This window comes from Arachis ipaensis, chromosome B07, assembly GCF_000816755.2.
Source record: "Arachis ipaensis cultivar K30076 chromosome B07, Araip1.1, whole genome shotgun sequence".
Taxonomy (NCBI): Eukaryota; Viridiplantae; Streptophyta; class Magnoliopsida; order Fabales; family Fabaceae; genus Arachis; species Arachis ipaensis.
Genome location: NC_029791.2, coordinates 41,889,595 through 41,904,496, shown reverse-complemented (window position 1 = coordinate 41,904,496; position 14,902 = coordinate 41,889,595). Strand labels below are relative to the sequence as shown.

General features: G+C 40.0%; 1 pseudogene; it reads right to left on the bottom strand.

Annotated features, from left to right (window-relative positions):
- LOC107608073 overlaps positions 1–14,390 on the bottom strand; it is a 45,629-nt pseudogene extending 31,239 nt beyond the window's left edge.

Genomic DNA, 14,902 nt, shown 5'->3' with positions numbered 1-14,902 from the left:
CAATGCATACATACATTCATCATGAGGACTTATTCATAGGTTGTAATGGGGCTAGGGTGAAGGTAAGGATGCATATGGTCAAGTGAGCTTGAAATTTGAATCTTTGATTAACCTAAGCTCTCAACAAACACATACAATAACCTATGCAATTCTAATACAAACCAGCTACCCATGATTCCCACTTTTTCACATACTCATGCATTCTCTTTAATTAACATTCCATACGCATTGATTTTTATTGAACTTTACTTTGGGGCATTTTTGTCCTCTTTTTATTTCTTTTTCTCTTTTTTTTCTTTTTCCATTTTTTTAGAAGAATATATACAAACATGTCAATGCATATGGTTTTACATATTTAATGCATAAGCATGTACCCAATTCCCAAAAATCTTCAACAAAAATACAAAAACACACTTTTCTCTCAACCAATGTCCCTAGTTTCCCATACCCAAATGATACACACCCTCACTAGCCTAAGTTAATCAAAGATCCAAATTAAGGGATATTTATTGTTTTTCACTTAGGGGTAGTGATGTGCTACAATTAAAAACAAAAAGAATTAAATAGGCTCAAAGTTGGCTAACAATGGTTGATGAAAGGTAGGCTATTTGGGTAATTGAGCTAAATAAAATGATGGCCTCAATCATATAAATGCATGTATACATGGAATAATGGACATAAAGAATCAAACAAATCAAAGATTACAATCATAGAAAGAGAATAATGCACACAAGAATGAAAATAAGTGGTTATAAAATGTAACCACACAATTAGGCTCAAAACTCACATGCTTGTGTTCTTAGCTCAAAAACCATGTTCCAAAATACATTCTTCAAGCAAGTTTGTCACAAATTTTTTTTTTTCAAATTGGTAGGGTGCCCTAAAAACCATTTTCTTGGAAAAGAAATCATCACCCTAACCAAGTAGTCCTAACATAAAAAGAAGTGGTAAAATATGTACAAATTCTAACTAGCATGCAACCTATCATGCAATGCAATAACTAACTAACAAAGACAAAAATTAAGAATTTGGTGTTGAAAAAGGAAGTTGTTACCCATGGAGGTCGGTCGGACGACCTCCCCACACTTAGAAATTTGCACCGTCCTTGGTGCATGCAAAGAATAGCAAGGTGGACGGGTTGCTAGAATTGATGAGCTTCTTCAAAAGGTTGTGCGGGTGAACTTGTTTGTTGCCTCATTTAGAAGCTTCCTTATTCCTTTCCTTCTTGGTGGCCAACCTAAAAGGAGAGAAAAAGAAAGACAAGTAAGCCTACAACAAAGATATAAAAGCAATTAGAACATAGGCGGGGCGCATGCCAAATAAGAGTAAGGTTCTCACTACATGTTAGCTACGCATGTAAGTGAGAAAACAATTCAAGCAAAGGCATATTAACTAATACTTGATGCAAGAGGAAAGTCAAAGCATAAGTGAATAACATGAAGAGCATGTCGAGCATCAAGTTCAAACAACAATTAACACAAACAAGGTTAGTGATAAGCATGAGAGCATTTGGTCCCATCCTAACTCAATGATGATGAGGTATAAAAACAAGGAATCATGAGTTAGGAAGGACTAAAGCACTAATCTTGTGTGTAGAGCAAATATTACAATTAATGTCAAACAAGTCACAAAGCACCGAGATTAACCAAGAAATCCTCAACAATTGAATATAAGAATCCAACACCATTATTAAAACAAGAACTTAGAAAAGAAAATATGAACAAGCTATAAAAACAAAATTAAAATGCAATAAATGAAAATAAGCAAATGCAATAAAAGAAAATGGAAGAAAAGAAAATTTTTTTTTTGACCTGCGCGGACGCGTCATGCACGCTTCCGTGTCGATGCGCAGTTTGGCTAAAGGACGCGTACGTGCCAGGTGCGCGCACGCGTGGGTTGCAGGCGTAGAATAGGCACAAACTTGGCATAACTCTCTGGTTTTTTTTGGCTGAGAGGGCAGGTAGCGCTATCGGTGCGCACGCGCACAGCGTGCGTCCGCGCGCATTGCGTGACTAACATCAACGGCGCGTACGCGCCAGGTGCGCGCATGCGCGGGTGGTTTGTGCTCCAGGCATCGTGCTGGCACAGTGTAGGCACAACTCTCGGGTCAATGTATGGAGGGGTGAGGTTTTTGCATCCACGCGTCCGCGCATATGGCGCGTCCGCGTGGATGATCGAAAATGCTTGAGGCGCGCGTACGCGCCAGGTGCGCGCACGCGCGGGTTGGTGCTCTGTTTTTCAAAATTTTTCCAAGTTCTTGCACCAAACCAAGCATTCTAAACCTCCAAACAGCTACCCAAACACCCTAAAACCTTATTTAACATCTTATACTACCAAATAAACTCAACAAACAAAATAAAACATGAAATCAAACCTATTCTACCAATATTTACAAAAGAGAAAAATGAAAAGAGTTTACCATGGTGGGGTGTCTCCCACCTAGCACTTTTGTTTATTGTCCTTAAGTTGGACTTATGGGGAGCTCCTCTTAAGGTGGCTTGTGCTTATACTCATCCTTGAACTTCCAGGAATGCTTGCTCCTCAACTGGTTGTCAGAATTTCCAACTATCTTCACCAAGCTTTGGGGAAGTTCTTCCTAAGATATGAGCTCCCAAAATTGGTCTTCATGTTGTGATCCGGGATCCCATATCTTGTTTTCACACCCATCTTCAAATTGATCATCATGGTTCCAATTGGGTGGCATGACCTTAGAATTCTCAAAGAAGCTTCCAAACAACCTCCTAGACCCATGCCATTTGGTTTTACACCAACCATTGCCATTCAACTTTGAGCATGCAACCATCATGAACTTAGAATGGTGTTTCTAACCACTACACAACTCTCTCTTACTCTTAACTCCACAAAGAGCTCTAAGTTGACCATCATTTTCAATCAAACCATATTCAAGTAAGAAAGTAAAGATTAGAGATAAGGATTTTACCCACTTGAATGTTATGTTGGATGGTGACTTAGGAAGAGACATCTCCAATGGTCTTGTAAGTTTCATTCCCTTGTGCTCTTCTTTGACTATCTCCACCTCTTTACAACTTTCCTCAACTTCAACCTCTTCCTCTTGGTGGCTTGCTTCCACTTCAATTTCTTTTTCATTGCTCACCAAATGCATGAGAGGTTGTGCATCTTCTTCTTTGATCTCAATTTCAAGCCTAATGGGAGAGGATTCAATTGTAGATAGGAACTCCTCAATGATTGAATCCATCTCTTGATTAACCTCTTCAAAGTTTCAATCATAATATTCTTTGGAGGTTGTACACCCTCCTCAACATCAATATCAAGCTTCTTGAAAGAGGGCTCTATAATGATACATTCCCATGGACTTCCAACATCTCCTAGGTCTTCAACCACTCCTTCCGGCTCAATTGTCTCATGTTCCTCCCCTTGTGGCAATCCTTGTTTCAACTCTTCTTCTCCACCTTGAAGCTCTAAACTCACTCCCTCACTATGCTCCTTGGTTTCTTCTCCACATTTGTTAATGGGAGTTCCTTGATTGCTTAGTTGGGAGGAGGCCATATTGCTAACTGCTTCCACTAGGATAGCCATCTTGGCTCCTAGCTCTTTAAACTTCTTTTCATCCTCCTCTTGTCGCCTTAAGATATGAGATTCAAGATCTCTCAATTCATGCGTGGGGGTTTCATCGGGAGGTGATGGTGGAAGAGAAGGTTTATTATTTGGGAGGAAAGTTTCATAATTGGAAGGTGGTTCATCTTGGTAAGGGTATGGAGATGGAGCATATTGAGGTGGTTCTTGAGAGTAATTATGTTGGAATGGTGGTGTTTCCATGTGTGGTTCATATGGTTCATAAGGTGGTTGGTATGGTGGATAAGGATTAGGGTCATAATGAGGTGTTTGGTGGTAGGGGACTTGTGAGTAAGGTGGTTCAAAATCATGTTGAGGGGGTGGTTCATAGGCACGTGGTGGTGGTTGTTGACAATCACAATAAGGGTCACCACATCCATTAGATTGATATGCATTAGGATGAGAGTTATACCCATAAGAATCCGGAGGTTGTTGTTGCCAAGAAGGTTGATCAATCCCTTGAGGCACCTCCCATCTTTGATTGTTCCATCCTCGATGCACATCCTCATTGCAGCTCTCATTTCTTACAACATAATTTGAGCCAAACTCATAGCCAAAGGGGTGAGAATTCATAGTGGCAAATAAAAACAAAAGCTAACAAAAATAAGCAACAAAGTTCTAAAACTAACAAAAACTAACAAACAAGCAAAAGACAAACATATTCACAATATTCACAATAGCCAACAATATAACACCATTGCAACTCCCCGGCAACGGTGCCATTTTGATACAAGTTTTGCTCAATGGTCTAGATTTTCTTCTTATAGAAAGAATTACTTCGTTGTAAGCATAGCTCCAAACCATCAAACAATTTCCACATCAAAAATTTGAGTTGTCACAATTAACAGACCCCAAATAAGAAATAACCGGAGTATTTTGGACTCCAGGTCGTTTCACGAGGAATTGCAATGAAGTGCTCAATTATTGGCTATGAAGGGCTAAAAGGGAGGTTTGGTTGATAATTGGGCAAGAAAATAAATGGCAAGAAAAGTAATTCAAACAAGTAACTAAAGAAAGCAAGTAATAAAGAGAGACATTCATGGAAAGTGTTGAGATCATAGGCTTTCTATCCTAGTCATGCAATGATTAATTCATCTTATTTAGTCAACTCCAACAAATAGGGAGAAAGTCAAACAAGACTAATCAATCATACCACAATAATAAACAAGAATTTATCTTATTACGTCATCTCCAACATTGGAAGAAGGTATCATATTATCTTCCATGAGAGAAAGTCTAATAAGACTAGCTAATCTCAATCCAAAAGTCCTAATCAACTCACTAATTTAATTAGCAAAAGATTAGCGTCAATGGAAACAATATTAGCTAACAACTCTAGATTACCAACATAAGTTGGGTTTTCATGACTCAAGATTGCCTAATTACTCTTTCCAAGCCAAGAATGCTCAAAATCTACTCTAAAGACCAACCAAGCATTTTATCAAACACTTGGAAGGTATAAAAGGAAAGCATAATAAATGACAAGAAATAGTAAAATCTATCAACTACCAATTGCAAGAAAAGTAAATCAACAATTCAAATCATCAATTAAAAGAACATCAAACATTAAATTGTATTAAAAGAAAATGGAAATCCAACAAGGGTTCATCAACATAAAAGTAACAAAATAAAGGAAATGAACAAGAGAAACTAGAAGAGTAGAGATGTAGCAACAAGAAATTAAAAGAGAAAACTAAATCAAAACAAGAATTAAAAGTGAGATTCAAGAAAATTAAACCTAAACTACCCTAAATTCTAGAGAGAAGAGAGAGCTTCTCTCTCTAGAATTCTACCCTAAAACATGATGAAAAACTAAACTATGACTACTTGGTTCATTCCCCCTTCAATCCTTGGGTTCAATAGCATCAGAAATGGGTTGGATTGGGCCCAAAATCAGCTGCAAAATCGCTGGGGGCGATTTCATAAAAGTGGGCCACGGACAGCATCGGCACGCGCGCGCAAAGTGCGCGTGCGCGCCCCTTAACACAAAGCAACATATAAAAAAATTTATATCATTTCGAAACCCCGGATGTTAACTTTACAACGCAACTAGAACCGCCTCATTTGGACCTCTGTAGCTCAAGTTATGGTCGTTTGAGTGCGAAGAGGTCAGGCTTGACAGCTTTACGGTTCCTTCATTTCTTCATGAGTTCTCCCACTTGCATGCTTTTCTCCTCACTTCTTCCATTCAATACTTGCCTTATGAACATGAAATCACTTAACAAACATATCAAGGCATCGAATGGAATTAAAGTGAGTTAAATTTAGCTATTTTAAGGCCTAAGAAGCATGTTTTCACATTTAAGCACAAATCAAGGGAGAATTGCAAAACCATGCTATTTCATTGAATAAATGTGAGAAAAGTTGATAAAATCCCCCAAAATAAGCACAAGATAAACCATGAAATCGGGGTTTATCACAACCCCTGCTCAAATGCGTCGAACCCGGGGACACAGAGTACATACTCCGCTAAATCCACGAAGGTTGCTGCGGCCACCACGTCCGAGGTAAAACATTAGCCCAAAAAGTCATCAGGGCAGGCTACTTCTGGCCCACGATTATCCGGAATTCCATACAAATAGTTAAAAACTGCGACAAATGTCAAAGGCACGCCAATATCCACCAAGCCGCCCCTCACCAGCTCAGCATCATATCGGCAGAACGGACATTCGGCACTTGGGGGATCGACCTCGTCGGGCCCTTCCCTACGGCACCCGGTCAACTCAGGTATCTCATCGTCGCCATAGACTACTATACCAAATGGATCGAAGCCAAACCCCTGGCCTCCATAACGGCAACCCAATGCCGAAAATTCCTTTGGCGACAGATCATCACCCGATTCGGGATCCCCGAGATCGTTATCTCGGACAACGGAACCCAATTTGCTGACAAAAAGTTCAGAGAATTTTTAGAAGGGCTACGTGTATCTCACCGTTTCAGCTCGGTAGAATACCCCCAAACAAACAGACAAGTGGAATCCGCGAACAAAATAATCGTCAAAGGACTCAAGAAGCGACTCAACGAAGCCAAAGGACTATGGGCCGACGAACTCGGATCGGTCCTATGGTCATACCGAACCACACCTCAAACGACCACGGGAGAAACACCTTTCCGATTAACATACGGTGTGGAGGCGGTCATTCCGGTAGAGCTCGGAGACCCAAGCCCCAGAAAAACGGTCGGAGGTAACGATGAGGAAGCAAAACGCGACCTCATTGACGAAGAAAGAAGCATAGCTCATATCAAAGAGCTAGCCCTAAAACAAAGAATCAGCTTAAGATACAACCATGGCGTCGTCCGACGAGAATTCGCAACCGACGACCTCGTCCTACGATGAAACGACATCGGTCCCCCAACCCCAAGAGAAGGGAAACTCACTCCCAACTGGGAAGGACCATACAGAATCAAGGCTGTAATCAGAAAGGGAGCATATAAACTCGAACGGCATAACGGCAATGAAGTCCCGAGGACGTGGAACGCCGCCAACTTACGGCGCTACTACACTTAAACCAACCTCCCTAGGTCACCCCTTTTTTCTCTTATTTTATGTTTTTCCTTACCTAACTTCCCCTTACAATTTTCAACTTCGCTTTAAGTGTCAATTTCGGGTACTCTTTCCCGCCATAGACGGAGGGTTTTAACGAGGCCCAACCATCAATAAAATTCCATTAAGCTATTTTCTATATTCTTCTTATGTCCCAAATACGGAATGCATACACGGCCACAAACGAGGGACCGATCACCTCCGGGGCCCGAAATACGGATATCCACAAAGCACTGACCTCCCGACAGTCCTCTCATCCCAAACAAAGGGAACAAATAAACGAAAACAGAACAGCTTAAAAATGGAATACATAAAAGAGGCCCGAACGGCACAAAAGTCATTCACCGAAATCCAAAAAGCTACGAATCCACGGTTACACGGCCGATGGCCAACCAAACATCCGAAATTAAAAAGTTTAAAACAAACTAAAAATAGCAAAGTTACAACCAAACTACTCAAGATCAACAATCTGGCCATCACGAACGGCCTTAAAAGCTCCCATCACGGACACATCCACACCCGGAGCCAACACCGCCGCTTGAGCCCTCATCGTCTCCTCGGTGGCAGCAACAGCTTCCTTCACATCGGCAAGCAACACAGCTTTTTCCTCTTTTAAAACCACGGCCTCCGCTTTCAAGCCGGCCACCTCATCCTTCAAGGTACCAACATCAGCCAAGAGCACGGCCAACCGAGACTCAGCATCCGAAGCCTTCCTCCGCTCTTCTCCAAGTTGAGACAAAAGAGAAGGCTCAACCTCAAAAAGGCGAAGGATCTCGGCGCCAGACTCCTCGGACAGCTTCACCGCCCGCTCTCTCGCTGACTCGGCATCAGCAAGTAACCCTTTCAACCTCGCCACCTCGGCCTGAGATTGACGAAATTTCTTATCTAGAAGGCCCACCTGAGCCATCACAGGCTCGGCCTTCCGGACAATCACGGCGGAGCGAAGAAGAGACCGATAAAGGGACTTAGCCTGGAAAGTCACATCACACTCGCGAAAGAAATCTTCCATGCCCAGCATGAGGAACTCGTCAATAAAGGTGGGAGCATCAAAACGGTGATCCATCACTGACGGAACCTCGCCCTCCCCCTCCACCAAATTCTCGCTCTCAACATCCTCCGACCTCTTCCGTTTCCGAGGCGTACCCTCTAGCGACACCACAACAACATCATCATCAGCATCCACACCCCGACCCGACCCCTCGGTGCCACCCTCAGTCAACACGAGATCCTCAGAAAGGGTTCTCGTACCATCAGTAGGTCGCGAGCCCGGAGTGGAAGGAGTGCCGCCAGAAGAAGTGCCTTGAGACAATTGAGCCTTCAAACGGGCAAGAGTTGTCAAACCTCCAGCCATCTCAACTGCAAACGATAAAAAGCATAAGTACCAAAACTCGGAACCTCCAAAAAAAAAAGGGCACACACTGACATATGACCGACAAGCAACCGGGTCACCCATCACATCCCGAGGATTAAGAGGACGCTCCCCAAACAACTGCCATAGAACAAGAGCGACATCCCGTTCCTCCGAAGTCAAGAACTCTTGCGTGACCCGAGTAAAAACCGACGGCCCCGCCTTAAAGTTCCAATAGGTAGGAAACCGCCGCTCACCCTCCAACGTCAGCCAGAAAGGATGATGCCCCCTTGCGGGACGGACCTTAAAATACCCACTCTTAAAACCGTGGAAGGAATCTTCATACAACCCGAAGACCCGACGATGAGGCTGAGCCCTAAAAGACATATACCCCTTCTTGTGCTTCCCCTCCTTGGTCGAAAGGGTACACAAGAAGAGGAAAAGGAAAACGTTTACCGAGGCAGGAAGCTCCAGAAACTCACAAACGAGCTCGAAAGACCGTATTGCCGCCCAGCTATTCGGATGTAGCTGGGACGGCGCCACGGAACACCGGCTCAGTAACTGCTGAACAAACGGGGAAAAGGGAAGCCGAACACCGAGCCGGGTGAACATCGCCTCGTACACCCACATCCAATCCGGTACAGTCGGGGAGTCAAGATTGGTATAGCAAACCCTCTCGTCAACCCCAGGGAGAGAAAGCTCGTAGTGGCGTTCGGCATCGCCACCCCCACAAACAGCTCCTTGATCACGGAGCTGCTGGAGGTCCGCCTCCGTCATCCGCGATGGCGTCCCCTATACATCACTAGTAACTCAAGAGAAAAGATCGGGGACACCCCCCGCTGGGCCACCGGAGCCCTCACACCCTCAGTCCTTCGACGAGCCATACCTAAAATAGCGACGAGCACCACCGTCAGCCAAACCTCGCGGCAGAAAACGGTGGAGGAAACCAAACAGACACCACTATACGCTACCAATTACACGGTGGCGCTCACCCCCTTACAAAACCCACTACCCCAACAGAACTATCTACCACCATGCAATACCATCATACACCGAAAAGCAATTCTAAACTACACTAAGCAGAGACAAAACAAAATACAAAGGAAGACAAAGTATAAATCACAGAAGAAATAAAAAGAAACAGAAGAATACCAACCTGATGATGCAAGGAAATAAACCCCCAAAGAGAAAATGCTATGGCAGAAGCTCGACCAAAGCCACAGAATGTGAAAGGAAAGAAAAAGATGCTCTTTCAGAGAAGAAAGCAATAGAGAAATGAAGCAAACGAGGGAACTGAAGAGAGAAAACCAAAACAGTTTTGAAAAAATAAAATAACGCAAATACCCCTGGAAAGCAAAGCAAACATAAGGGCAATAGAGGAAAAACGTCCCCTCACAATAAATGCCCCCTTGGAAAAAGAAAACTAATAAATCACGCCTCGAAGAACGCAACGGGCGCAACAGATACGGAAGAGTCACGTCAGACTAAAACGGTCAGACGAATCTTCCAGGAGACAAAACTGAGACACCGACCTCCTCTCGAAAGAACTAAACGGCCACTCGAGAAAAATTAAAGACCTAGCCCACGGTAAAAACAATATCTCCCAGCGACAGACCGACCTTGCTCGCTCTCCCGCTGCGGGGGCAACTGTTACGGATCCGAGCCACGGATCCTAGACCCGGGACTACACCCAAACCCGGCTTCCCGGGCCCGACCCGCACCTCTCTCCTAGAAGGCCCGAAACCAGCCCTCCAGAGCTCCTAACCAACTTTCGAATTCAAACGTCTACCTTATCTTAGCCAAATAAGATAAGATAAGATACTCGTCATCACCTATAAATAGGGGACCCAAGTCCCTCCAGGTATTCACTAATTCCACACACTTTACACCTCTCAGATCCATTCTGACTTGAGCGTCGGAGTGTCTTTGCAGGTACCTCCCCCCATCGCCCCAGTCACGTGACCCGATTTTTGCCTTGACCCGCAGGTTTTCGATCCATCCTTCAACCCGTACCAGAGACATCTTGTACAGTAAAGAAGTAAAGAAGAGTAAAAGATAACAGAGAGAAAGCCATCAAGTATTGGGCATGAAGAAGTCAAGGTAATAAGAGCAACTTGATTTGGTTGTAATCACATATTATAAAGTTCAAAACAAAACACCTATGGCAAAAAGAATAAAAATAGTTTCTTACAGCCAAACAGAACTTTCTTGCAAGTTTCATCAACTTCAAAGCCATTTCATTCAATAACCGAGTCCTGAGTGCCATGTCATCGAAATCTTGGCGGAAATGGAAGGTGACACTGTCAATAATGATGATTTTTACCTGGAATAGCATAATCAGTACTGATCATGATAGAACTCTTAAAAATGTACAACAAATATTAATTGAAAACAATTGGAAAGAAAACAAAAAGCTACTTCTATAGGTCCATGTCTAGAATCCAGCAAATACTATGTGACTGACTAATGCTAAAATAAAAATTGAGAATTGTCATCAAAATGCATTTATAAAAGTTATCAATTAATGGATAAAATATACTCACATTTTTATGCTCTTCGATGAATTTATCTAAGTAATTCACCAAAGCAATTTGTTCAGTATAGCTGCAAACGCGAAAATCGAATATATTTTCCAATATACTATTAGGGTGCATTTTGACTTCGCAATCTTGAACATTGTTGTGAAAGTGGTGGCTATATTCTGACATGTCTTCTATGCATGCTTCCGCAATTTGTAAAACACGTTCAACCATAAAACTTCCCTCTATGTCTGAGTATAACACAGGTGAAAAAATTCCAATAAATGATCTTAATAAATCAAATGTTGCATGAGTTATAGATATGATTAAGGCTCTTACCAATGTATATGCCTTCCCACCTAGACCACCATACTCTAGTGGAATCTGAACATTTACTGCAAGTTGAATCCTGCAAATGTAAACAACCAAATTTCATTACTAAAATTAACCAAAATAATTCACAATTTAGGATGAAATGAAAACAAGAATATGAGGCAAAAAATTGGGATGACAAAGCATACCCAATTTGTGTTTTACCAATGCCAGGAACTCCACCTAATTAAATAAACACAGAATTATATTGCAACCCGCGATAAGGAAGAAGGAAATAAGAAAAAGGTTGTAACATTCATGCTCATAAACAAGTTAAAGAACATACAATTTAATTAGAAATCATAAACAATTTCATCATATTAGGAGAATCCAAAGCAGTCGCTAACCTAATTCAGTAACTTCTTTGCAGGTAATCCCTCCACCAAGGATGTTATCTAGATCCACACAAGATGTCATAATGCGAGTACTAAACTTTTCGTCATTGAGCATAGTCCACGCAGTCTGACCACCTTACATGACACAAAACACCAAATGAATAAAAAGCAACACAAAAAGGAAGGATTATATGAAATTCTTTGGACAATCATGCACAGTAGAATCCTAAAGCAAATTGAATTCACGTAACACACAAAACAAAATATAAGCATTCTAATAGTAAGGGAAAGTCACATACTCACATAACCTCGTAACCGTAATATTTTATAAAGAAATAGAATGTCAAATAACTCATAAGCATAGCCTCCTAACAGCTTTTCAAGTTTCAACTTCTCCATCAGCCAGTAATGTTCACATACTCATTGCGCGGACAGTTTCTTTTGACGAAGATTAAACTAATGGTTTAGGAGAGTCAACTACCTAGCTATTAATTACTTGGTATAGATTCAGTCATAGCATCTATAACATAATACAAGCTTCCAAAAGCTTTGATCACATAACCTGAAACTTCTATGGCACGGTAGTTCCAGTTTTCAATAGTACAGCACCAAAAACAATTGAAGAGAGCTTTCCCTATCCTCATTCTGTTTGGACGATTACTTTTTTAACATAAATTAACAGTATCCACTCTATTCCTTAGAGTAAACCACCATTTTAAACCCACAAAAGATTGGTACATCATGCCCCCAACAAAAGGATTTAGTCCGCCTCACAAAATGCACCGAAGTCAGATTAAATCAATCCTAATTTTCTTGTTACTTCACCACTATGAAATAATGGTGTACTCATTTCACGTTCGTAACCGAACACAACTATTACATATAACAATACCATAAAAAAAACTCAAAATTTTGATATCAAGCCAAAACTAAACAATTGCTAAGTTAAAAATTAGAAAAAAGAGAAAAACAAATATGAAATAGCAATGCTATATGGCCAGCAAATATTATTAATTTGGACCAGTATTTCACTGGCAAAAGTTTCCACCTATATTTACAATATTTTTACAGATAAAGCACATGGTTTATATTAATATTTAACCAAGTTTAAACATAAGTCAACATAATTTGCACCCACATTTATCAAAGTTTGCATAAATAAATCAGTAAAATTTATTTGTTGAAGATAATTTGATACTTATACTGACTAAATCCTGGCCCAAATTGATAAAAAATGCTCAAGAGTTTCTGAAAATGAAAAGTAGCCATTTATGAGAAAATCAGAATCATCACATACCATAGAGGTCAGAAGTATTACTATTCCCAATTGATGGGTCCAAAGCACTGTGGCAAGTTGTGAAGCGGAAGCACGGGAAATGGAATGGAGTGAAGTGTAGCCAGCTGCCAAGAGCTTCCCTCTCTTCGAAGCTGATATTGGAAGCATTCCCACCTCCATATCTCTCTTAACTATCTTTCATCTTCTTCACTCTTGACTGGTTAGTACTTAGTAGAGAATGTTTGGAACTACAAGAATCGGAATTCATTTAAAAATGGAATTATTTTTGTTATAGTTTGAAACAAATAAAAATAAATAATTTTAATTTATTTCACAATTTTAATTTTTATGTTTACAAATTAGATTAAAAGTGGCCAATTTTTAAATTAATTCTCGTAATAACCATGTTTAATTTGAAAAATAAAAACATATGAACTATGAAGTATGAATACTTCGTTGAGTTGCGTATCCATGTGTCATGTGTTGAAAACATGTCAGACACTGACATGTATGGACACTTGTCCGACACGTATGTCTGCCGTATTCAGTTGTGTCTTACTAAAAAATAAAAAAAAAAATTTCGGATACGTTTGAACACACCTAGATATCATCACGTGTCAACATATCCGGCCTTATTCTTAATATGTATTCTTGACATAAATTTATAAATAGTATATGTTATTATTTATTTAAACAAAAAATATTTAAATACTTTATATAGAAGTCAGATTAAATCAATCCTAATTTCCTTGTTACTTCACCACTATGAAATAATGGTGTACTCATTTGAAGTTCATAACCGAACACAATTATTACATATAAAAATACCAGAAAAAAAAAATCCCAAAATTTTGATATCAAGCCAAAACTAAACAATTGCTAAGTTAAAAATTAGAAAAAAGAGAAAAACAAATATGAAATAGCAATGCTATATGGCCAGCAAATATTATTAATTTGGACCAGTATTTCACTGGCAAAAGTTTCCACCTATATTTACAATATTTTTACAGATAAAGCACATGGTTTATATTAATATTTAACCAAGTTTAAACATAAGTCAACATAATTTGCACCCACATTTATCAAAGTTTGCATAAATAAATCAGTAAAATTTATTTGTTGAAGATAATTTGATACTTATACTGACTAAATCCTGGCCCAAATTGATAAAAAATGCTCAAGAGTTTCTGAAAATGAAAAGTAGCCATTTATGAGAAAATCAGAATCATCACATACCATAGAGGTCAGAAGTATTACTATTCCCAATTGATGGGTCCAAAGCACTGTGGCAAGTTGTGAAGCGGAAGCACGGGAAATGGAATGGAGTGAAGTGTAGCCAGCTGCCAAGAGCTTCCCTCTCTTCGAAGCTGATATTGGAAGCATTCCCACCTCCATATCTCTCTTAACTATCTTTCATCTTCTTCACTCTTGACTGGTTAGTAGAGAATGTTTGGAACTACAAGAATCGGAATTCATTTAAAAATGGAATTATTTTTTGTTATAGTTTGAAACAAATAAAAATAAATAATTTTAATTTATTTTACAATTTTAATTTTTATGTTTACAAATTAGATTAGAAGTGGCCAATTTTTAAATTAATTCTCATAATACCCATGTTTAACTTGAAATATAAAAGAGAAAGTATAAGGAGCCAATGTATATGGTGTACAATGTGTATAATGGGAATTAAATTAAAATTAAAGTCAAATTATAGTCAATTAATTAATTTTAAATAGTTGTTAATTTAAAATTTGAAACAAATTAGGATTGTCGTCAGTTATACAAACACAAAAATGAAGACTCTCTCTATATGGTGTTACCTCTTTCTCTCCCTTTCGTCTCGTTTCTCATCCGGAGAGTTTCGACTGACGCTGACGTCCGCACGTTCTGATCGTGTGGGTCATACTCGCGGCA